This window comes from Leptopilina boulardi, unplaced genomic scaffold, assembly GCF_019393585.1.
Source record: "Leptopilina boulardi isolate dan_hultmark-lab unplaced genomic scaffold, ZJU_Lbou_2.1 LbouV2_377, whole genome shotgun sequence".
Lineage (NCBI taxonomy): Eukaryota > Metazoa > Arthropoda > Insecta > Hymenoptera > Figitidae > Leptopilina > Leptopilina boulardi.
In genome coordinates this window covers 1,021,110-1,046,665 of record NW_026137948.1, presented here as the reverse complement: position 1 = coordinate 1,046,665, position 25,556 = coordinate 1,021,110, and the positions used below count along the sequence as shown (strand labels likewise).

Genomic DNA, 25,556 nt, shown 5'->3' with positions numbered 1-25,556 from the left:
ACTAAGCTTACCTTAGCTTTACTGTGTAAGCTTTCTGTAATGGCGGAAGTTTTAAGATGACCTCAAGTTTACTGTAGGCTTACACGGTAACCTTACAAACCCTACAGATATCTTTACAGTAACCACACAACAAGAAGTTATGCTATGTGGGAAAGGTAGGATAAATTATTATTAAAATATTAACCTTTACCCACAATTGGTGACCCCGACGTGATCGCGGGATGGCGTCGTAATTTCAATCCAGTAAAATCCGGATTTTTGAGTGGAATCCGGTAAAATACTTAACTTTTCCGTGATTAAAGGTTTTTTTTCACGACGTTTATAAAAATTCGTGAAGTTCTCGACACATTAGTTCCACGAAATTTTTCTACATAATTACACGACCACATGTCGATTAGTACGCCATATTTTTTCTTACCACAACCTGAACATTTTCTACGGAATTCTCCACCCATGCAGAATTTAGAAAATAAAATCATCGATACAACTTTAATTCTGAGGGATGTCCAACACCACACTTGTGATAAATTTCAACCGACAACTTGTGATTCTTTATTTGGGATGACTCTCAATCAAGCAGCTACTCGAGACGGCCTTGAGCAGATGACCTTCGTTGGCGATGACGATTTATTCATCCTAGAGGGACGATTGAACGAGTTCCTGACGAGTATCATTTGGTGAGATACGCTGCTGAAATTTACTCTGCTTTTTGAAAATGGCGCATGGGCACTCACTATTCTGAGCCCATGCAACAGGTGCGTAAAGCATTTTTGCCTGTTATTGCAATTTAACAATTTTCAGTCTTTCTTCCGCTTATAATTTTTTCTCTTTCACGAGAATTTCCTGAACTGACGTCTGGTGTCCGAGGCGACGGGACGTTTACCCGGGGACCACCCCGAGAATTTTCTTTCTCAATCTACTGCCTGATGACCGATTCCGGACCTTACGATGCAGTTTTTCATTACCGTGAGAGTAATGACTTCAAACGACTTTACAAATTCAAAATTCTAGTTTGAGAAATGTAAACAAACTTTATAATTTCAGATTCATTATTCCTGATAAGCTATATGAATTTAAGAGTTGATTATTTGTTTTGGATTTGAACATAATAGTGAGTTCATTTCTATTCAATTTTCTTCGATATTTTCATTTTAAACGCTCGTTAATTTAATTAAAGCGAAATTATTACGCGTCAAAAATATTATTTATCGCGATTTTAATTTTACATGCAAATCAAAAATTTTATTTTTAAATATTCGTATATTGTGAATTATCTTGTTTGTTTCTTTCACACATTCCTTGTTTTATTTATCTAAAAAAAAATTTTTCCGTATAAAATTTATGTAAAGGATTGACGGTTACATATTTCGTTTATACAAAATTTTTTCCCTATGATAAAAATGCCAGACGAAAAATCAGCAACCGACACTCCAAGTGATGATGGGGGACAGGGCAATAACGATGCAGTTCTTCCTCCCCCGCAGCTTCAGAGTCAGGAACGCGTTAATGCATCCCTAAACTCCACAGTTTTTTTCGAAATGAGCCTAGGCTGTGGTTCGCTCAAGTCGAACTTATGTTCGAGTAATCTCGTCTCTCGTCAGAAAGACCTTGCGCCGGTACAGCCATGGCTGTCTTGGAGTGCAAACTTGTAATTCAAACAATTGGAGATTTAATTACATCAGCTGAACCTATTCCGAGTTTGTACACACAAATTAAAGAAAGATTAATCGAGAGTTATTCCGTTTCCCCTGAAAGCGAATTGAGAACTGTTTTGAAGAGCGGAATTTTAAGCGAGGGTAAACCTTCAGTCATTTTGTGTAGAATTCGTCATTTTAGCCGTAATCGATGTAGTGATAAAGTGATTCGCGCAATTTTCATGGAACAGCTTCCGTGTCGGGCTATTCTCGCTATGTCCGAAACTACCGATCTCATGAGACTCGCGGTTATTCCTGACAAAATCGTCGACGTCGGTGGTATGCCAACCGGCTCAGTGTCATCTGTTGAAAAGGAAGATGATCTCAAATCTAAAATCGATGAACTCTCTAACAAAATCGAAGTGCTTTCGATAGAATCTCAAAAGAATCGTTCAAGGTCGCGTTCCCGATCACGATATAGATCCAATTTGAACAATTCTAATAAAAAACACGGTAAATCCAACAGAAATGACTCTAGATCAAAATCGAACGATAGAGGAAAAGAAGATAAAAAGTGTTTTTATCACAGAAAATTTGGTAACAATAAGGTAAAATGTAGACCACCTTGTTCTTTTCAAAAAAACATATTGCGGTTACAGAATAGCTCCATGTTCCGAAGTGAGTGTGTTCGACAAATCAAATCGATTCTCTAAAATTATCGCGTAATATCCAGTCATTATCTGATTGCCCCAAACTGACAAAATTTTGACAAAACAGATTATGCACCACATAATCACAAACGGTCCTTCTGTTCCTGAAAGACCCCGCAGATTATCACCTGAAAAATTAATCGTCGCAAAAAAATATTTTCATGATGCGGTTGAGTCCGGGTATTCTCGAACAGAACCAGATAAATATCCAGTTCCCTACATGTTAGATGTGTCAGCAATTCTTTTTGGAAAAAAGATTTTTTTTGAAACTAGATTTGGAAACCGCGAATAATCAAATCCCCGTAGCGCTGGAGATATACCCAAAACGGCCGTAACAACACCATTTGGTTTGTTTCAGTATAATGTTTTGACTTTTGGACTGAGAAACGCGGGACAGTCCTTTCAACGGTATATCTTCCAGGTGTTCGGAGATCTTGATTTTGTTTTTGCCTATATAGACGACGTCTTGATAGCATCCGAAACAATCGAGGAACATGAGAAACACATTGAAATCGTTTGCGAAAGACTTAGTGGGGCCTTTTTAAGATTAAATCTCAACAAATGCATTTGCGGACAATCCGAAGTCGAATTCCTGGGATTTTTGATCACTGGAGAAGGAATAAAACCCTTACCCGATAGAGTGAAATCAATTCTTGAACTACCGAAACCTCGTAACATTCTCGAACATAGACGCTTCCTGGGTTTGATGAACTTTTATCGAAGAAATGTACCCCATGCCGCTCGTGATCAGTGACCTCTAAATGAGTATCTTTATGAATCTAAAAAAAATTATCGTCGCGAAATTCAATGGAATCCCATTTCGGAGAAGGCATTCGAAGATTGTCGGCACAGCATCGCAAATCCCACTCTTCTTGTTCATCAAAAGCCTAATGCCCCAATTCGTGTCGTGACGGACACGTCCGACTACGGAATGGGCGCCTCCTTGGAACAATTTCAAAATAATGCTTGGTCTCCATTGGCATTTTTTTCCAGACGCTTCAGCGACACTCAGAAGCGATATAGTACTTATGACCGCGAATTAACAGCGGTATTTGAATCTATTATTGAATTATCTTATAAAATTAAAAAAGTTAAATGTAGGGTAAATGCACCAATTGTCGAGGATGAACTTTTTGTCGCCAATTATACATTATTTTATTATATTCACAAAGATTTTAACTATTTATAATTAATTTTTTAGGTTATTGCCATGACAACTCGACAATTGGAGCAGTATCGATAATTGGTATCTTTAACTTATAATTATTAAATACATATAAAAACCACCCTAATGTTGGAAGAACGTAGAGTTTGGGGTTGGAAATTAAAAATAAAAAAAGAGAAAAATAATTCTTAGATAGAAAATAAGAATATTTTTAAAAAATTAAATAAAATATACTCTTACAAAAATATAGTATATAAAATTTAGTTTAAAAATATTGTATTACGAATAAATAAAAATGAAAATAATAAATAAAAAATTAAATATATTAAAATGTAAACAAGTTTTACACGAGCGTAAAACATAGATTAATAATGTAATTCTGAAAAAAATTATGCCTAACCATATTTAATTATATCTACTTTATTTCTTCTCTATGATGATAGCGATTTTCCAAAGAAATTTAAAAAAGATTGTCCGAGGAATATGAAAGTAATGACTCTTGTATCTATTAAGAATATTCCGTCCTTTTTTGGAACCTAAAATGAACAAATACGTTGTGAAACAAAAATTTACAAAATATTTCTGTGTTATTTTATAAGTTATTCTCATTCATTAAATTAGTTCAACAATTCAATTACCTTGCAAGAAGTTAAAGAATTAAAATAAATCATTATTATCTATTTTAATATATGAATATTTGTTTAAATGCTTTTTCTACATTTTTCTATTCGTTGAATTTGTTATCTAACCGTCTAAACTTTGTAATCCTCTTACAATGAAAAAAATGTTAAAGTTTTGTTTTATTATTTTTATATTAATAAATCTTTATATATGAAATAAGTTATACTTGCTTTTGAACGTATTATATAGGAATATACGGCGTATTGAATCAATAATATTTCGTTCATTATTATCTAAAATACATTTTAATCCGCCAAAATCACTCTCTAACCACCTTAATTCTGTGGTTGCAAGGCATAACAGCACAACTGCATTTATCACGATTTTGAGAAAAATGAGTTTTAATATTCATTTAGCTCTGTCAAATTAGAAAATCAACGGATGTGTTTGGTATTCGGCATTTAGTCTCATTATTTAATGTATTTTTAAAATACGTTTATCACATTTTATAAAATGCACGAATTCATATGAAATTTAATATATTCTTAGTCAAATTGAAAGTTTTTTTGCAGTTATGTGTTTATGCTGTTAAAATTTAAATATGTAACCAACTTCACTCTATTTTTCATGTCATAATAAATTGTCAAAATGGATTTAATAGCGACGTACGAATCTGAGTCTGAAACAAATATATCTGAAGGAGATGATTATAATGAAGGCAAAAGAATAAAATTATTATTTATGTTTATTGTATCTATGAAAAAATCAAACGAATATTTTTTAAAAATAGGTTATAAAATTGGTTAGGTTTTATGTTTACATTTCCGTAATTTCTCAAATTTAATATTTTTTGTGAAGATATCGAGAAGAATGAAGATACCTGTGATTCAAAAGAATTAATGAAAAGAGAAAATCGAAAAATTAGTTAAACTAATAAAAAATTTTATTTTTTCTGAAATTTCTTATTATAAGATAAAAATAAATAATAAATAAATAACATTTTTATTTTAAAATATTACTTTAATTTTGTAGATTACGTCAATTGTTTTTTTATTCTGAATGCAGTTATGCGCTTCTGCCTGTCGCCTATTGCCAAAAGCGCAGTTATGCGATTAGGTTTTTCATCATTTTCTACTTAAATAGTTACATAAATGATTTTTCAACTATGAATCTTTGGAAAGCATTACTAAATGTACTAAAATCTGGTGTTATCTCAAATTTGATAAAAATGTCAGTTATGCTGTTATGCCTTTCAACCACAGAAATCATTCGACAAATAAATGTTTGCTTAACCCCCACATGGCACTGAAAATTCTGTGAAGGTTTAAACGTTAACTTGGGAATATTTAACCGCAATGTTCAGCGAATATTATTTAAATATTAAAATTTTTTCATATGAGGGAATGTTTAAGATAACTGAATATATTAATTACGTTTTCGTTAAATGTTAATAACTTAACACGATGCTCAGTTCTAAAATATAAAGCACCTACGGCTGCGCAATATATTATTTTGGGCTCCCAAATATGGTCATAGCAATGTATATTTAAATATTAATCGATTCCCTATTGAAAAAAAACACGTATAATTATACGTATAATAATACGTATAATTATACGTGTCTATAATTTTTAATATTTAGGAATATATAAATATGGAATATATTTTTGTTTATTAATATATACCTAAATATTATAAAATATTGACAAGTATAATTATACGTATAAATATACGAATAATTATACCTATAAATATACGAATAATTATACGTATTATTATACGTATAATTATACCTATAATAGTACTATAATTTTACGTATAACAATACGTATAATTATACGTATTATTATACGTATAATTATACTTGTCAATATTTTATAATATTTAGGTATATATTAATAAACAAAAATATATTCCATATTTATATATTCCTAAATATTAAAAATTATAGACACGTACAATTATACGTATAATTATACGTATAATTCTTGTTTCAAATTCGTATGTCTTATTATACCTATAATAATACGTATAATAATACGTATAATAGTACGTATTATTATACGTATAATTATACGTGTTTTTTTCAATAGGGTTTCCATAAAAAAATTTAGCGCTAAACATTTAATTTAAATGTTCATTCAACTTTTCGCGGCCAACATTTAACGAATATGTAATCATATTTAGGCATTTGTCATGGCAAACATTCATCACATGCATACATTTTAATAATAATCAAACAATCTTTTCTGAAGTTTGCGATTGAATATTCCCAAGTTAATGTTTAAAGCCTTAAAAAATCTTCAGGGAATTTTGAGAGCTGTGTGGGCCGTCTTCATTCATAGTAAGATTTTTAAATTAAATATCATTGACAAATTAGTTATATTTTTGTGCAATTGAATTATAAATTTTGTTAATTTTTAAGTAAAAGAGCTTTCGACTATTTGAATGAAAATAAAATTTTATCTAATTTAAAAATATTGTAGAAAGAATTGTTGTTAAAATTTTAAGTGACACAAAATCTTTATAACAAGAAAAAACTTTATTAATTTTAGTACTAAGAACAGTTTAAGAAACAAATTTTTACTCTCTTTTATTCCTAATTAATCCCCATCTTTCATTTTTTTCAATTCCTTCTCACACAGCACAATCTCTTGCTGTAAGCTTCCCTTGATTTTAAACCTAAGATTCGTTAGCTTACAGCGTAATCTTCAGGTGGGGTTAAGGTGAGCTGCAAAGTACTACCGTAAGCTGCAGTGTACCCAGGTGCAAATGATTCGTAAGGAATTCGTTTGGAATTCGTCCAGATTTTCGAAAGAATTCGTTTAGATTTCGTTTAGATTTCGTCCAGATTTCTTGTCGAATTCTAGAAAACGCCGTGTGGCGATTTGAATTGAATTCGTCCATAATTTAATAGGAATTCGTGCGACTTTTTTCAGAAAAATGCAAATTACTAACGAATATTTTAAAAACAGTTCGTGTGGATTCCAATAAGAATTTGATAGGAATTCAGAACGGAATTTTGGCTGATAAATATTTTGAAAAATATATTCGTCCACTTTTCCGACCGAATAGTGCGCGGTATTCGTGCGAATTACCAAGAAATTCTTTAAATAAACTTCGCGTGGATTCCTATAAGAAATTGATAGGAATTCCGAACGGAATTTAGGCTGAAAAATATTTTTAAAAAAATATTCGCCCACTTTTCCGAACGAATAGTGCGCGGTATTCGTGCGAATTACTAAGGAATTCTTTATATAAACTTCGTGTGGATTCCTATAAGAAATTGATAGGAATTCCGAACGGAATATTGGCTGAAAAATTTGTTTAAAAAAATATCCGCCCACTTTTCCGACCGAATATTGCGCGGTATTCGTGCGAATTACTAAGGAATTCTGTATATAAACTTCGTGTGGATTGCTATAAGAAATGGTGGGAATTCCGAACGGAATTTTGGATGAAAAATTTTTTTAAAAATATATTCGCCTACTTTTCCGACCGAATATTGCGCGGTATTCGTGCGAATTACTAAGGAATTCTTACGAATACCGCGCACTATTCGGTCCGAAAAGGGGGCGAATATTTTTTTTTTAAATTTTTCAGCGAAAATTCCTTGCGGATTTCCTATCAATTTCTTATAGGAATCCACACGAAGATTATTTAAAGAATTTGTTAGTAATTCGTACGAATACCGCGCACTATTCGGTCGGAAAAGTGGGCGAATATTTAAAAAAAAAAATTTTCGGCCAAAATTCCTTGCGTATTTCCTATCAATTTCTTATAGGAATCCAGACGAAGTTTATTTAAAGAATTTCTTAGTAATTCGTACGAATACCGCGCACTATTCGGTCGGAAAAGGGGGCGAATATTTTTAAAAAAATTTTTTCAGCCAAAATTCCTTGCGGATTTCTTATCAATTTCTTATAGGAATCCACACGAAGTTTATTTAAAGAATTCCTTAGTAATTCGTACGAATACCGCGCACTATTCGGTCGGAAATGTGGGCGAATATTTTTTTAAAAAATTTTTTCATCCAAATTTCCGTTCGGAATTTCTATCAATTTCTTATAGGAATCCGCACGAACTGTTCTTAAAATATTCGTTAGCAATTCGCACGAATACCGTACGAAATTCGGTCGGAAATTTAAGAGAAAATTTTTTTGTATTCGTTTTTCTTATCAAAGTCGCACGAATTCCGATTAAATTATGGACGAATTCTGTTTCAAATCGCCACACGGCGTTTTCCAGAATTCGACAGGAAATCTGAACGAATTCTAAACGAATTCTTAAGGAAATTTGGACGAATTCCGGACGAATTCCACACGTCATTCGTGAGGATCATTTTCACCTGGGTAAGATTGTAGTCAGCTTACAGTTAAGCTTACTATAACCTTACTGTAAGCTTACCGTAAACTTACTGTAAGCATCGTGTAGTCTTAATGTAAGCTTCCATGTAAGATTACTGTAAGCCCCATGTAAACTTCCTTTAAGCTTACACTACTGTTAATTAATATTAATAAATATTGATGATGTATATTGTGATGTAGGATATACAACCCTAACAAGAATAGATAGTTTATTAAAATCTACTACGCAGCGGTTAAAGCTATAATAAACTACTGCGCATGAATAATTGTTTAATTTATTTATTAAAATTTATTAATAATAATTTAAGCTTACACGCAGCTTACAGAAAGTTTACGAAAAGCTTATAGTAAGGTTATAGTAAGCTTAACTATAAGCTGACTACATTTGCAACTCACCTTAACCTCACCTGAAGTTTACGCTGTTAGCTAACGAATCTTAGGTTTAAACTCAAGTAAAACTTATAGCAAGATATTGTGTTGTGTGAGTCATTTAATTTTTTTTAAATTTTGATTTTTAAGCTGAATATTCTTTCCAATAAGTTGTGTAAACATATGTATTTCAACAATGGGTTTGCGAGAAATGTCAAACTAATTTTTGCCTTGTCTTTCATTGAATATTGCAAGACAATGTTTTTGTGATATTGCACTGTAGTATTAATAAAAACAAACATTAACGAATTGAAAAATTTGGATAGTAATATTGATAGAGGCGGTTTGAATTTTATTTCACAATTTATAAAATATTCAAACAGAGAAGGATGTTTTCTTAAACGAATTTATTAAAATCGATATGCTAAGAAACTGAATAGTTTTTCTATTTAATGAAATACTTTTATAAAACAATAAAAACACAAATCGAAAATCTGAAAGTACCATCTTCAAATCAATGTTACTGTATTTTCCAGAGTTTAGAGTTAATTTAGGGCTAAAGAAGTGCTGCACAAAATAATTTAGGGCCCTTTACTTTTTTTGTAAAAACTTTATTCCCAACTCAACGTCAAGTTAGAAGTACCATACCATACTCTATAAATATGAATTAATAAAAAATAATTTATGTAAAGTCACTCGCTTAATTTCTGCTATGTCAATCAGTTGGTTTTTAGGATTCTGTGACCTTATAGCAACGCTTTGGCGGCCGCCTCTATTTAAGTAGGAAATAACGTAAGAATTATCATATAAATCCGCAATATACTTTAAAATCATGCGCAGTATTTTTCTGCAACTTTTATTGTATGATAAGTATATTTTGTAGAGGTGTACAAAGAACTCGAATGTCGAGCCGAGTCGAGACCGACTCGAGGGATCGAGTACTTGAGTGAATTCGAGCACATTAAACGTTTAATTTTTATTGTTATGCAACAATTACTAAATTAATCAACAGATAAATGAATGACTACATATTTGAAATTACAAACTCATACAAAAATAGTAAATAAATAAAAGATGTTTTTGTTTGTTTGGCCTAATGGCTTTTTCATAATATTAAGTTTTTATAAAAAATTACGCGTTTCGACACTTTTTCGTGTCCTCATCAGATATAAGTCAGATTAAAATGATAACAAATATATACAGAGTGTTTGGCATTTTTTGTGTAGTTATTTCAGTATACATAGATGTTTGAGATCGATGTGGTCTTGTTTTGGTTTGAAAATTTGAATAACTCAAAATTGTAGTTAAATAACTCAAATTCTAAATGCTTTGATTTATTTGCTACCAAGAGAATTTTTTTTTTAAAAAACCAAAACAAGACTACATCGATCTCAAACATCTATGTATACTGAAATAACTACACAAAAAATGTCAAACACTATGTATATATTTGTTATCATTTTAATCTGACTTATATCTGATGAGGACACGAAAAAGTGTCGAAACGCGTAATTTTTTATAAAAACTTAATATTATTAAAAAGCCATTAGGTCAAACAAACAAAAACATCTTTTATTTATAAATTATGACTTCTCAAAACACTTGACAAAAATAGTAAATGGCTTACAAACAATCGAATATTCAAATTCAATTTATACAAGTACTCGACTATTTTTGAATACTTGAATATTTCAAGTACTCGTATTCACTCGAGTAATCGAAATTACTCGAGTACTCGAAATATTCGGGTACTCGAAAACGTTCTAGTACTCGAAAATTTTATAGCTTTTCATACAGCTCGGCACGAATCGAACTCAAGTCGAGCTCGAATTATTAATGCTCGACTCGGCACACCACTAATATTTTGACATCTGGATGACAGAATCAAAGATTTTAGTAAAAATGTAAAGAGCCCTAAATTTTTTACGCTGAAAAAAATTAATTCTAAAGTTTAGGAAATGTTAGTGGCTATTTTAGAATATTTTAATGCTATTTATTCTTGACTTCAGTATAAACTATTCTTAAAATAAGAATATATTATACATACTAAAAATATATTCTAAAATTTACATTAGATTCTTATTTTAGGAGTAAAATAAGAATGAATTGAATTAAGATACTCTAAAACAGGTGTCACAGATATATTCTGAACTGTACAATTATATTTGTTCGGTGTATGAGGTAGTAAATTTACCATATCTAAATTATAGCATACATAAAAACATTGTTTAAGTGACTTTCAGAATCAGCAATCTAAAAAATAAAACTAAAACTTTATTGTCATTTACACTTACCTATACCTTAACGCAATACCCAAATAATGTTAGGACCTTTTTATATCACTACACACTCTGCAGTTTTAAAATTTTCCGTAGAGTCTATTACATCATATTCGCACATTGAAGTTTTTAAGATGCACGTAGCAAATCATCCTTCCTGCAGATGTGCTTAAGTAGTTGTAGTATTAGATAGTAACATATTGGATATGATTTTATGTTACTGTTGTTAAAAAAGTAATATTAGTGTATATAAATATGGTAACTTTTAATAATAAAAAAACAACGTTAGAACAAAATATACTTATCTTTTTTCGTAGTCTGGTGTAATTCAATTGCTAGATTATAAATTTTCCTATAAATGTAAGCTTAAGTTTTAAATTACATTCTACCTGAGAAAAAACAATTATTTTAAATTAACACTTGAAGAATTTTGCACTTCATTTACATTAAATTTTACCATCAAGCCACTGAACTGCGAATAATATCATAGCATATAATATTTTATTAGAAAGTAAAAATATTTATGAATGGTGATGGTTCCTCTTGACCTTAAAGCACTCTATTTTGTGAAAGGAGACTTCACATTTTCATAAAATATTTCACGTGTCTTTTTAGTCCTAGCATTTTGATGATAATTGTTGATAAAAGACGTATTAGTGCAGATAATTAGGAATGACTTACAAAAACAAAAATTAATTTTTGTTATTATAATTTATAATTAGTTAGCACTAGGTATGATAAACAAGAAATGCAAATATGTTTAAATTTATAATCAAATTTCTACGGCCGTACTCGTCTCCTGCACTAACACGGTCCTTTATTTTCAATTTTCAACATAATTTACAATAAATTCATATTTACAGAATTTTCTATATTTGAATAGACAGAAAGTATTACTTTAAACTGTAAAATAAGGTTTATATTATGTGATAAACAATATAAAATTTGCAAGCTTATTGTAAATGATACTTATATTTAAGATAGAAGTAGCTTCAGACTTTGTTCCTTAGCTGAAATTTTGTAGAAATAATTAAATTTAAAATAATTTCTGGTAATTTTTTTAAGTAATTGAATTCTCAAAGATTTACAATTCAGATATTTCAAAATAATTGAACTTGAAGTGATTTTTAATTGAAATTTTTTAGCAATATCTGTTGCTGGAGAATTTATTAAAAATTAAAGACAATAATTAAACTTAAAAAATTTGTAATTAAAAAATGCTCTTAGATAATTGAATTCTTGATAAATATTTTAAAAATAATTGAATTTCGGAAGTGCTATAAATAAAATAATTACATTTTAAAAAATTTTAGATTGAAAATATTAAAAATAATTAATGTTTTAAATTAAAATTTTTGGTAATTTGAAAAAAATTTTAATCCAAAAATAAAGTAAGATAATTGAATTTGTAAAGAATTTCATTAAAATTATTGAAAATAATTTACTTAGAGAAAAATTTATTTAAAAAATTTGGAATATAATTGAAATGGAGAAGATCTGAAGAAAATCTACATTGTAGAAAATTCGTATTTTCGAAAAAAAATCAAAAAAAGCCGTATAATCTGAGGCCTGCATTTCAAATAATTTTACTCGTTACGTAATAAAAAAACATAAACTTTCGGACCAACTTTCCCATTACGCTTGATAATTAAGATACCTATCTATTCACAAAACGCATTTAATTTACTCATTACTGTATAATTCACACACATATTTATTGGGAACACGTTTCGTACTTAACTTTGTATAAAATAATTTATCATTAAAATTTATCCAATTCATTATTCTCAAAAAAGAACTTGCCTGACATTGGATCAACATAATCGCAAATTTATAAAAACCATTTTTCTTTTTCATTGTATATTATTGTATATTGTATTTCAAGTTGAATCGACACGCAGTATATTTGCCTTATATATAGTACTGAAACATTCAAATTCAAACTTACTCCAAACTTTCCAGTACATATAATTAAAATCATTTTTATCACTGATAGAAAAGAACCGTAATATACCGAAAAACAAAGTATTCTTTTAGACAGTAAAATTAATATATATTATGCGATAAACTATTAAAATTTGCAAGCTAAGTGTAAATTATATTTATGTTTAAGATATAAGTAAATTTAGACTTTGTTTTCGCAGTATTCTTCAGCCACGAAGCTTAGTTTGTTACTCTTTGTAATATTTCGTTAATAGTAAAAAAATTAATCTTTTTCTTCTTCCTCTTGCTGTTTTTGTTTTAGCCACAATTTGTTCACGCATTGCATATCTCATTTTATATCTCTTAAACATACACGCGTAGAGAAGCAGAAACTATCCAAAAGTCCGATTATCATGCAACCTTTTATAAAATATTTAACACTTCTGAGTCTCGGAGCTACTTTAAGGCGCAAAAAATCGTTTTAATTGACTTAATTACCAAAAAATGTCTAGAAAGTCGATTCCTTTATTTTGAATAAATTTAATTAGTCCATTTTATCAGTTTCTTAATAAGAATAATTCTATATAGTGTGACGAAGTAATTCGTCACAAGGGAATTTTTGACTGGGGTTGGGTTTCGCGCGTTTGGGGATTTGGAGCTGAGACAACGCAGGAGTGTGGGAAATGTGTTATGTTTCACCACATAAAAAGGGATTTATCCCAAAAGCGTGTACTGGTAGAGTCACAAAACAATGAGATTTTATCTCAACACTCATTTATTATAAATTGTTAAAAAATACATATTTCTGTCTTTATGGCAAAAGAGAATACAAGTACACGTCTGTACTCGATATCGTTCGACATTAATCTAATCTGTTGCGCGAAGCACACGTACAACTCCCACACTCATTACATTCCCTGCTGAGGGGGAAAAACTCGAGAGTGGGGGTTGAGTCATCGCAAGACTCCCCACATACTCCCCCCCCCGAGTGTTTAACAATACCATTTTGATGTTTTTAAAAAAAAAAATAATAATTAAATAGAAAGAAATAAATAGAATATGATTTGTATTAAATCCTCAATGGTATATTAAGTAATAGAAAATTTACTTAAGTTATATGTAAAAAAAATAATTTTCAATATTAAATTATTGATTAAATAATGTTAGTTTTTTCTTATAAAAAAATAGTTATATAACTATAATTCCTGCAGGACTAGAGAAAGTAAAAAAAAATGTTATACTAATTTTTGATTATGAATAATATACTACTTTTGATTAAGGCGATCAGTTATTGCCTTTTTACGTTTGTTAATGTACGTTCTAAGAGTTGGTACATTCATTCTTGATTGCTCTACGACGGGAGTACGAATATCGGAAGAAGGAACATCAGTCGTTGCTGTTTTATAAGAATTTCCGGTTTTGTTTGCGAAAGAAATATCTTCTCGGGTAAAATAAGCCGGTTTTACGTTTTCGACTGAGACTTTTTTTTTAATTCCATTCAAGTCAATTGCGATAACGCGATCCGATATTCTCTCGATAACTTTATGTGGACCGGAATACGGGCATTCCAACGATCTTTTTGAAGTTCCAATACGGAGAAAAACATGAGTACACGAATTTAAATTTTTAAAAACAAAGATTTTTCGTCTATGTCTGTGTTCGACTGGCACTGGTCTGACGAGGCGCATATGTTCCCTAAACTCTTCAAGGAATATTTGTGGATTTGGTTGGAAATCATCCGGGAGAACGAACTCACCAGGAACTTTCAAAGTGGTACCATATAAGTATTCGGCCGGCGACGCCCCCGAGTCAAGGACATTTGTCCTCAAACCCATTAGTACGGTTGACAAGATGTGGATCCAATTTTTTTCTGAATGGCACATTATTGCCGCTTTCAACGTGCGGTGCCAGCGCTCAATTAGCCCGTTTGATGTTGGGTGATATGCGGTTGTACGAATGCGCTTACAACCCGATAATTGGAGTAACGACGTAAAAAGACAGGACTCAAATTGACTCCCTTGGTCGGTGGTCAATTTTTCGGGGGTTCCGTAACGCGATACCCAGCCGTCTACAAATGCGCGATAAATCGTTTTCGCCTCAATATCTTTTAGGGGGACAGCCTCGGCCCAACGGGAAAATCTATCGATCATGGTTAGGCAATATTTATAACCCTCGCATGATGGAAGTGGTCCGATTATATCGATGTGAACGTAACGAAATCGATCCTCGGGAGCGACAAAATGGGAAGGCAACAAAACATTGTGACGTGAAACTTTCGCTCTTTGACATGCTATGCAACTTCTGCACCATTCTCTCACATCTTTATTCATTCCTGGCCATACATAGGCTTTTGCAATTACTCTTCCGGATACCTTGGCGCTGGGATGGGCCGCGCTATAAAAAATTTCAAAGATGCGTTTTCTGAGGGGTTTAGGAACGTATGGTCGTAAAGTTTCTCCCGATAGGTCGCACACTACCGGGGTGTGATCAGTACCCCATAATGTGCGTTTCAGGTTAAGTGATATCGACTTATCCTGATATAAAGATGTTAATTCGGGATCGTTCTTTTGAGCCTCAGACAATTCGGCCAACCCAATGTCCGAGGCAAGGCGAATCAGATCGACGCGAGATAGACAATCAGCGACGACATTCTTATCTCCAGGGAGATAATCTATTCGAGTTGTGTATTGAGAAATGTAGGACAATTGTCTCTGTTGTCGGAGGGACGCCTTGTCAGATTTTTGTTGAAAAGCGTATACCAAAGGTTTGTGATGGGTAACGATGTGAAAATCTTCGATCTGAATCAAATGTTTGAAATATTTGAGTGCCTCAAAGCACGCTGTAAGCTCCCTATCATAGGTACTGTATTTTCTTTGTGTGACAGAAAAACTGCGCGAGAAGAATGCCAGGGGTTTCCAAGCGTTATTCTGATACTATTCTAGGGAGGCCCCCATACCCGTGTCCGATGCATCGGTAACGAGTCGGAGAGGGGAGTTACTACTGTAAAAATTCACAAGACCAAGGAATCTTCTCAATTCGAGGATAGTCCTTGGTTTGGGAAATTCGGATACAGCTCTGACTTTTTCTGGGGTAGGTTTGATACCGTTTTGGTCAACAAGGTACCCGAGAAATTCGATTTCCAATTGGCCGAAAACGCATTTGCTCAAATTGAGGCGAAGTGAAGCTTTGTGCAGGCGTTCGAGAATAATGCGCAAATGTTTCTCATGTTCCTCTAAACTAGAGGAAGCGATGAGAATATCATCGATGTATAAGAAAACGAAATCAAGGTCGATCAGAACTTCGTGAATAAATCGTTGAAACGTCTGACCGGCGTTTCTAAGGCCAAAGTTCATGACGGTGAATTCGAATAAACCAAAGGGTGTTATGACCGCTGTTTTAGGAATGTCTTCCGGTGCGATAGGAATCTGGTTGTAGGCGAGATGCAAATCAAGTTTTGAAAAGAATTTTTTACCGTACAAGATTGAAGAAAAATCTTGGATGAATGGTACGGGATAGCGATCGGGAATTGTGGCTGAGTTTAAGCGACGATAGTCGCCGCACACCCTCCATCCACCATCTTTTTTCGGGGCTAAGTGGAGAGGTGCTGCCCATCTAGAACTTGAAAATCGACATTTTCCGGTTAACTGGAGTCCACGAAAGTACGTTTTAGCAACAATTGTTTTTTCGGGAGAAATGCGACGAGCGCGTTCAGCGATCGGAGGACCTTCGGTTAATATGTGATGATAAACACCGGTTGGTTTAGCAAAAATTGACGTTTTATCGACCACGCTCACACCAGTAAATGGTGCGTATTTGCTGTCGCAAACGGATTCAGTCTCGGTGAGAGAATCGATTAACTGTCGGTTTCGTAAATCAACGCTGATTCCATATGCTGCTAATAGATCGGCCCCAATTATAGGATAGGGTACCGATGCTATGCAAAAATCCCAAGTAATAGATCGACGAAACCCAATATTCAACGTAAGGCGACGTCCACCGTATGTTTTTATGAGCGAATTATTCGCAGCATAAAGAACAGTTTGTGTTGGATATTGTTTGGTTTTGTGATCCACGGGAATGAGAGAGATATCCGATTCTGAATCAATTAAGAATGAGAATCCGGAATCTCTGTCCTTAATGAAAAGGCGTTTTGATATGGAATCAGTGCTAATTTCGTCCGAGTGAGGTGGCGAATTTAGTTTTCCGGTTTAGATTTATAAAGAAGGCATTGTGGATGGCATTTTTTTGGATCTTTGCCAAATTTTTTATGATAGTAACAAATATCATTGTAAGAGCATCAATTTTTTCAACGAGTTTATCATTTTCATTATTACTTTGACTTACGGCTGCAATGCCACCGCTTGGTAAAAATTTAACGATCCGGTCGGCCAATGCGGCCATACGTGTAAGATCTGTTGTTTCTGGCAATGTGAGAACTTGACGACAACTAATGGGAAGCTGTTCTAAAAATATTGATTTGATTATTTCGTCACTACAACGACCACGGCTGAGATGACGCATTCGACTTAAAAGCAATGACGGCTTTCACTCGTTCAAAACCTCTCCCTTGAGAATACTTCGCAATTCGCTTTCAGGTGAATTTGAATAATTTTCGATAACTCGTGCCTTAATACGCGTGTATAAATCTTGAATAGGTGGGCGTTCAGTAATTAAATCTCCGATAGATTGAATGACGTCACAATCCAGAGAGGCCATGATAGCACCAGCTCTTGCTCGTCCTGTAGTTAAACGCGCGTAATCGAATGCGAGTTCGGCTTGTGCGAACCATAAAGTGTGGTCATTTCTAAAAAATCCGGGAAGCTTTGCTGCACGATAATTAACATCGACACGTCCGAAACCCGGGGGCGCGGCCGGGGGAGGGGGTCCGTTATTAATCAGCCCCTTGTCAACCGCGACTTCCTCGTCAGCCATGATAAGAGAAAAATATCTCAAAATAATCGAAAAGACGCGTATTAAAAAGAATCGAAAAACAACGAATAATGTTCCTTTTACATTAAATAGATTGAATAGAAACACTCAAACAAGCAGTTCATACACGAGATTCAGAATATTAATATTTGTATAACGCAAAATAAAACGCGAAATGAAAGTTATTAGAAGAATAAAAATAATATTGTCGACGATAAACGGTGTAGTTAAAATTATACGCATTATTTCAAAATTTTCATTTCGTTTCGTTTAAATCAAAATTTATAAACACGATTGTTTGACGAACACAATAGTATAAATACAAACATTTAAGAATGACGCGCTTAATGGAATACGAAAACTCACGTTATTGAAATTAAAATTCTCGAAAGAATGTCAATCGTTAAACGAGATATCTCACTACTCGCAAGAAACACGATAAATTATTTTAAATTTAAAATATAATATTAAAAAGAATTTAAATACTTAGAAGTATATGTCAATATAATTTAGATTATTCGCGTAAAAAAATAGAAAATTCACCGTTTAAAATTGAAAATACGAAACTCGAAAGAAAGAAAAAAATTAAAAGAAAACACGTTAGCACTCACAATGAGTGAATAAATAAACACTAATTTGAATAGAATACTCGGTGTGAAAACTGCGACGTCCCCTCGATGATGATGTGACAGGATACGATGACCTTGAATTAACCCTGGAATCCGTGGACTCTCGTGGGTTGAATGCGTGATAGAATTCTCAGTTGAGACGAAAATATTCGGATGAATATTATCACACAGCGTCGTCCGTCAATTCCTCGATGTTGAATTATTTCATGAAAGAGGAAAAATTATAAGGAAGGAAAAAAAAAACTGAAAACTGTTAGGTTGCAAAAAACAGGTTATGAATGCGTTACGCACCTGTTGCATGGGCAGGAATCCTGTTGCCCATGCGCCGTTTTCAAAAGCAAAAAAAATAAATTGTGGCTGCTTTCTCACCCAGAACCATCAAAAATCTGCGATGCTCGTCAGCCAGGTCAGCCTCGTCACAACCAATGTGCTCGTTGAGGTATTGTCCATGTCGGTAAAAATCCCTCACAAGGTGGAAAAATTCCCAAAAATTGCGAAAGATGTGTTGAGTGAGTAGTCTTCCTTCTAGTGAACGATAGGATTCTGCATGGTCGGAGAAAATCCTTGTCGAAATTTGTTCTATAGAACGGTTGACTAATGGTTGCCGTTTTTTGCCATGTGCTCAATTGAGATATTTGAAAAATATGTATTTGTGAAAAATATTTTCGAAAGCAGGTCAAGAAAAACCTTTCTATTTTAGTTGAATCCAAATATTCTCGTTGACACTTCGGATGTGGCCAGGATATCTGGATATCGAAGATTAAAAATGTGACTCCATTTTGACGATGAAAATCGACGCTATCACGTCGGGGTCACCAGATGTGGGAAATATGTTATGCTTTACCACATAAAAAGGGATTTATCCCAAAAGCGTGTACTGGTAGAGTCACAAAACAATGAGATTTTATCTCAACACTCATTTATTATAAATTGTTAAAAAATACACATTTCTGTCTTTATGTCAAAAGAGAATACAAGTACACGTCTGTACTCGATATCGTTCAACATTAATCTAATCTGTTGCGCGAAGCACACGTACAACTCCCACACACATTACATTTCCTGCTGAGGGGGAAAAACTCGAGAGTGGGGGTTGAGTCATCGCAAGACTCCCCACAGGAGTCCAGGAGGTGGCGCCATCGCGGCGGCCACTTATGGAACGAAACGGAGACGAAGGCGATCGAAGTAAAAATCAATGCGATTTTTACACCAAGAGCGTGGAGAGTCTTAGAGCGTGTATCGAGAAATTCGGTAGTTGTTTTGTTTTTGTTAAAAAAGTGTCGTGTGACACTGTAGAGAGTAGCGTGTGAAGAGAGGGAGTCGAATAGAGTTCGACTCAGATAAAATAAAGAAAAGTGTGAAAGTGGGCCTTTTATTTAATCAGCCCTTTTCTCGACAACGGCGAGTTTTTCATCGACCACGAGGACCTGCCGAGAGGAAGCTGTGTGCTGATTTTGTCGTCGTGGGTAAGTCCAATTTTGTTGTGTCGTGTCTCAAGGGTCGTGTCCCTTTTTGCGACTTTCGTTCTTGACAGAATCTCCTCTGAGATTTCATTTGGTTAATTTGAGTTTTGGGGTTATTTTGTGAAATTTGTGATTTTTCTGGTTTGTCAATTCCATTTAAAAATTGGCTGGCGTCTAACAATTTTCACGTTGGGTATCTTTTTGTAACTCTAAAGAGGGGTTATTAATTAACAACATTTAATTAATTTAATAATTTCGTTATAAAAATTGGCGCCCAACGTGGGGCATCGTTGAGAATCTTGGAGACACGACAAAATTTTTGTGACTTGTTTTTTGTGACTTTCTCGACCTGATATTTTCGACAGAAAATATTTTGTTGCTAATTGTAATTTCTCATGTAATGAATTTTATTGTTTCTGCCCTGAAATTTATAATTTGCGACATGGTTGAGGAGTTGTGTTCGGGCAAATAAAGTGAGAAAATTTCGCGAGTGTTCCCAGGTAAATTTAATATGCATAGCGTTCGCCATAGTCACGTGTAGAAATTTTCAAGAATTAATTTCAGAGACATTTCTCGACCGATTTTGACGAATCGATTTTTCTCGGAATCAGTGAATTTTTCTGGATTTTTGTGCGTGATAATATTTTGAAAAAATTATTTAGTACTAATAATTGCTTCCCACGTGGCCGGCGTATTAATTATACCATACCATGTGATTCGTCGCGCATGCGTATTACGTGATATCTCGGTGTTTGAATTTGAGACCCATGCTTCTCGACTTAGAAGAAGATAGAAATTTCAAACACTTGTGACTTGCGCAGTAGGGAATCTTGCGACTTGTAAAATTTTCAATGAATGGAGAAATTGAAAATTTTAAATGAAACGTGTGGAATAGAATTGAGAGTCGATTAGTGTGACTTTTAAAAAAAAATCTGTTAAATAAACAAAAATTAATCCAGGACCATATTATTATCGCGACGGTCATCTTTAAAAATTTCTTTAATTATAATTGGAAATTTTAGTGTGTAAAATTTTCTTAACGACAAGTCAAGTAATTGTTGAATTTTCTTTTTGTTTACCAGGGCCGTGTCAACGGACCGACGGGCCCTATCAAAAATTAATTGACATTTTACGTGAGAATTTTTAATGGGAAATATTCTCTTAATGACGACCCGGTTATAAAATTGAATTTTTACGAGTGACCAGTGCCGTAACTAATAGTGAGCGGGCCCCAAAAATTATAATTTCTACCAAATTTAATTTTTGCGACAGGTTAATTTTTGCGACAATTTATTTTTGCGAAAAGTCAAGTGGTGCTAATTTGAATTTAATTGTCAGGGCCGTACCTATAAAATTGGCACCCCTATTTCTAGAATTCCAAAATAAGTGAAAAATTTTAGGGAGTAAAATTTTCCTTTGCGACTAGTCAAGCAAGTGTTTAAAAATTATTGACCAGGGCCGTGTCAACAGACCGACGGGCCTTTCAAAAATTAATTTACAATTTTGCGTGAAAATTTTTAAGGGAGTGGCTCGTTACAAGTTTTGCGAGAACGACTGTTTCGAGCAGAATTGAAACTCGCGCTTCCCCCAGAAACTGACGTACGCTTTTGCGACGAGTACGATAAAGGGAACTCGGTCAAAGTTTTTCAGTTTGAGGCATTCACAGAAGAAAATTTATTGCCTAATGTAAATCTTCAAAGAGGAAGCTAGTTTTATTCGAGTAGCGACGAGGAGAAAAATTCACGGTCGATTCGTGACTTGGGATTTTTGGGAGATCAACAAAGTAAAGGGGCCATTAGAAAAAGGTTGGGAGATAAATCATCGCACAGCAGACCAAGTCCGACAACCGATGACTTTCCGTCCCCTCCACCGCCCCTTCCACAATCACCACCGGTGATGTCCACAGCGTCGATCCCCACAAATTCCCCACCACCAATGTCAGCCGTTCATTCTATGAACTCTGCGCCAACGAATACCGTGAATTCTGCCCCGTAAATGAGGGTTTCAGCGACGATGTCGCCTGGGGTGATTAGCTTGCGACAATCTATAGCCAAGTTTACCCTGAGTCCAGAACTACAACAGCTGATCCGTATTAATAACCATTTAATGGCTGCTAGTATGGGTCAGAATTTGGGGGATAATAGCAATTTTCACCGGCCATCTCAAAATCCAGTAGAATTTGTGACAGGGGAAGGGGATGAAATAACTTCGGTTAACCAGGGCCAATCAGGAGGAGAGAGTCCCAACACCATCCCTAACCCAACTCCCCGGACAGTAGGGGAAAACAGGAATAGGAGTGGGGAAGTATGTGACAGTAGGCGCACATACATAAAGAGAGAAGGGGTTCTGGAGTAAAGAGTGAACCCAGTGAGTTACATAGCGACAGTAGAGTGAGATCGGAAGTTAGCGACAAATTCTCGACTAGTAAAGGGAGTCGTCAAGAACGTAGGGAACCCAGCCGAAGGCATACCCCCCAAAATACACCACGGGTTAATGCTAGAAGGACACTTTTCGACAATTCTTCCACTGATAACGAAACGGACGTAAGTGACCGAAATCAGATGCGAAGAAATTTTCGTGAAGCTTCTCGACGAAATAAAGTCAATAGGACTCTAAAAGATTGGCATATTAAGTTCTCGGGTGAAGAGCGAGAAGATCCCGAAGAATTCTTAGAGAGGATTGAAGACTGCCGAGATTGCGCCATGATAAGCTACGAAGACCTCCTCCAAACACTTCCCAGCATTTTTAAGGGTAATGCGAGTAGGTGGTTCCGCACAATTCGTAAAGAAATTGGTTCGTGGAGATCATTTAAAAAAGCTTTTCGACGAGAGTATTTAACGAACATTGATGACGACGAAGTGATAGACGAGATGAGGAGTAGGACCCAAGCGAAAGGGGAGAAAATATCCTCCTACATATCCAGTTTGCGACTTATAATGGGGCACCTTAGGAAACCATTGTCGACCAGGGAACAGGTTAAAATAGCTTATAAGGGACTTACCCCCACTTATCGGAAACAAGTTGATTCATCGGGGTTAGAATCACTCTCGAAATTAGAGAGAAATTTGCGACAGTTCGAAAAGGTTCAAGATCTTGACGACAGATACGTTCCCCCTCCCCCTAAAGAGAAAATGCGTTTTCCCGCCGCGGCTTATAAGGGTACGAAGAAGGATGAGAAAAAGCCATCTTCCTCAAAAGAGACGAAGAAGATAGCGGCTTTAGAAAACGAGTCAGCGACGGGTAGCGAGGTAGAGAAGGTGGTCGACAAGAAAAGTAAGGGAAAAAAGTCAAAGAAGACAAAGAAGGCTGATTCCGAGAAGGGGACTACAGAGGTGAATGCAATTAAGCAATCAAGTCCTCAGCCATCCGCGACTCCGATACGGGCTTCTAACCCTACTCCTACTTTTGCGACAGTGGCCGCTGGGAAAGGCAAGCGCCAGTTTCCACCAAAACAAGGAGCTGGGAATACTGGACATACAACACAAATTGCGACGGGCGGGTCGAAGCCATTTGTGGGGGCATGTGTCACATGTCAAATGGTCGGACACAAAGTTTCGGAATGCCCCATGAGGACATGCTTTGTTTGTCAACAGCGTGGTCATTTCGCAGCACAATGCCCAGCTAGAGTCCAGGTTGAATCCTGCCTTGTTTGTCGATCACCAGGCGTGAATTTCCTTAATTGTCCGAATTCCGTCCAAGTGAGGGTCGCTTTGGGAAACGGACAATGGGGGGCACAGAGCGGGTCTGTACCCCCCTCCAACCCACTGAAGAATCATAAAAACCAATTCTTAACGACGGGGTAGCGACCAGGGTTGGAGAAGGTTCAGGGGAAAAGAAGAGTAAACCAAGAGGGTTAAATTTTTCCCCATCAACGAGGGTGCATCCTGTAGTGGGCAACAGAGTGGGAAAAGACGTCAAGGTCCTTAGTTCAGTAGTAGAAGATATAATTTTGGGTGTGGATTTCTGCAAAGCCTGGAATATGGAGGTACAATTGGGACTGGGGTTATGGAGAGTTTTCAATGGCGACTGGTATGTTTTTGGCGTCAAGGATGGGATTGAGAGTAATGAGTCGATCTACGCTGAATGCGCTGGAATCTCTGCGTTGACGGACAAACAAAGAGAGATCATTCAAGAAATGGTGAACCGATTGGTTCTTCCAGAATCTGACGTACTGGGGGTGACAAATCTGACAGAACATCATATAAGGGTTACAGACGAGACACCAGTACAGCATCGCCAGAGACGCATGTTACCTATTATGATCACGTGGGCAATATCGACGAATGCCATTCGGCTTGACTAACGGGCCGATGACTTTTCAGCGAGTAATTGATGCTCTTTTCGGACCGGAATTTGAACCTCACGTGTTTGGTTATCTCGACGATATAATAATTGTGACAGATACTTTCGACGAACACGTGAAATGGCTAGAGATAGTATTGAAGAAGTTGGCAGACGCGGGATTTGTGGTTAACCCAGAGAAATATGAGTTTGGGTGCTCTAGGGTTACCTACTTGGGGTATCCTCTCGACAATGAAGGATTGCGACCAGACCCCGAAAAAACCGAGCCAGTGAGAAACTATCCAGCGCCAAAGAACGTCAAACAACTCCGAAGATTTTTGGGCATGGTGGGGTGGTATTCGAGATTCATCAAGAACGATAGTGAAATCAAGATACCTCTTCTTAAATTGCTCAAGAAGAGTCGAGACTGGGAATGGGGCGAGGAGCAGCAAGAGGCTTTCGACAAGTTGAAGGACAAACTTACGACAGCGCCAGTGTTGGCCCGTCCTGACTTTAGTAAGACATTCACCATCCAATGTGATGCGAGTAGTTTTGCTATTGGAGCAGTATTGACTCAGGAGTTTGACGACGGTGAACATCCGGTGATGTATATCAGCCGTGTTCTGACTGGGGCAGAACGGAATTATAGCGTCACGGAGAAGGAGTGTTTAGCGATGTTGTGGGCGATTAAGAAGTTGCGACCGTATATAGAGGGATACAAGTTTAAGGTGATCACAGATCAGAGTGCCCTAAAGTGGCTTAGAAACTTGAAAGACCCGGGTGGTCGACTAGCGAGATGGGCCCTGGAAATGCAGGTGTGGGATTTTGAAATCATTCACAGGAGAGGTGCATTGAACCAAGTCCCAGATGCTTGTCCAGAATAAGTGAGGATGACGAGGAGATGATCGATGCCTTTGATACCATTATGGACCAGTGGTACCTTAAGCGACGAGATTTGGTTCGACAATTCCCGGAGCGTTTTCCTGGATGGAAAATTGAGAACGATCATCTTTATCGACAGAGGAGTGACCCGTTACTCCTTCCGATTGTTGGCGACGAGGATGGTTGGAAACTGGTGGTACCTGAGGAGCACAGAGAGAGAGTTCTCCACGACGGCCATGGATTGGCGTCGGCAGGTCATTTGGGGGTGGAGAAAACGTACAATCGAGTGGCGAGCGAATATTAC

At 35.2% G+C, this 25,556-nt stretch overlaps 3 protein-coding genes across 5 annotated transcripts in view; 2 read left to right on the top strand and 1 right to left on the bottom strand.

The window, feature by feature from the left end:
* LOC127287886 (pseudouridylate synthase 7 homolog) overlaps window positions 1-25,556 on the top strand; it is a 757,063-nt gene that overhangs the window by 204,634 nt on the left and 526,873 nt on the right. The gene's annotated exons all lie outside the window — the stretch shown is intronic.
* Window positions 1-25,556, bottom strand: part of LOC127287884 (KN motif and ankyrin repeat domain-containing protein 2) — a 265,830-nt gene that overhangs the window by 218,493 nt on the left and 21,781 nt on the right. The window lies entirely within an intron of this gene.
* The window catches only part of LOC127287891 (uncharacterized), an 83,505-nt gene that overhangs the window by 55,695 nt on the left and 2,254 nt on the right, over window positions 1-25,556 (top strand). The window lies entirely within an intron of this gene.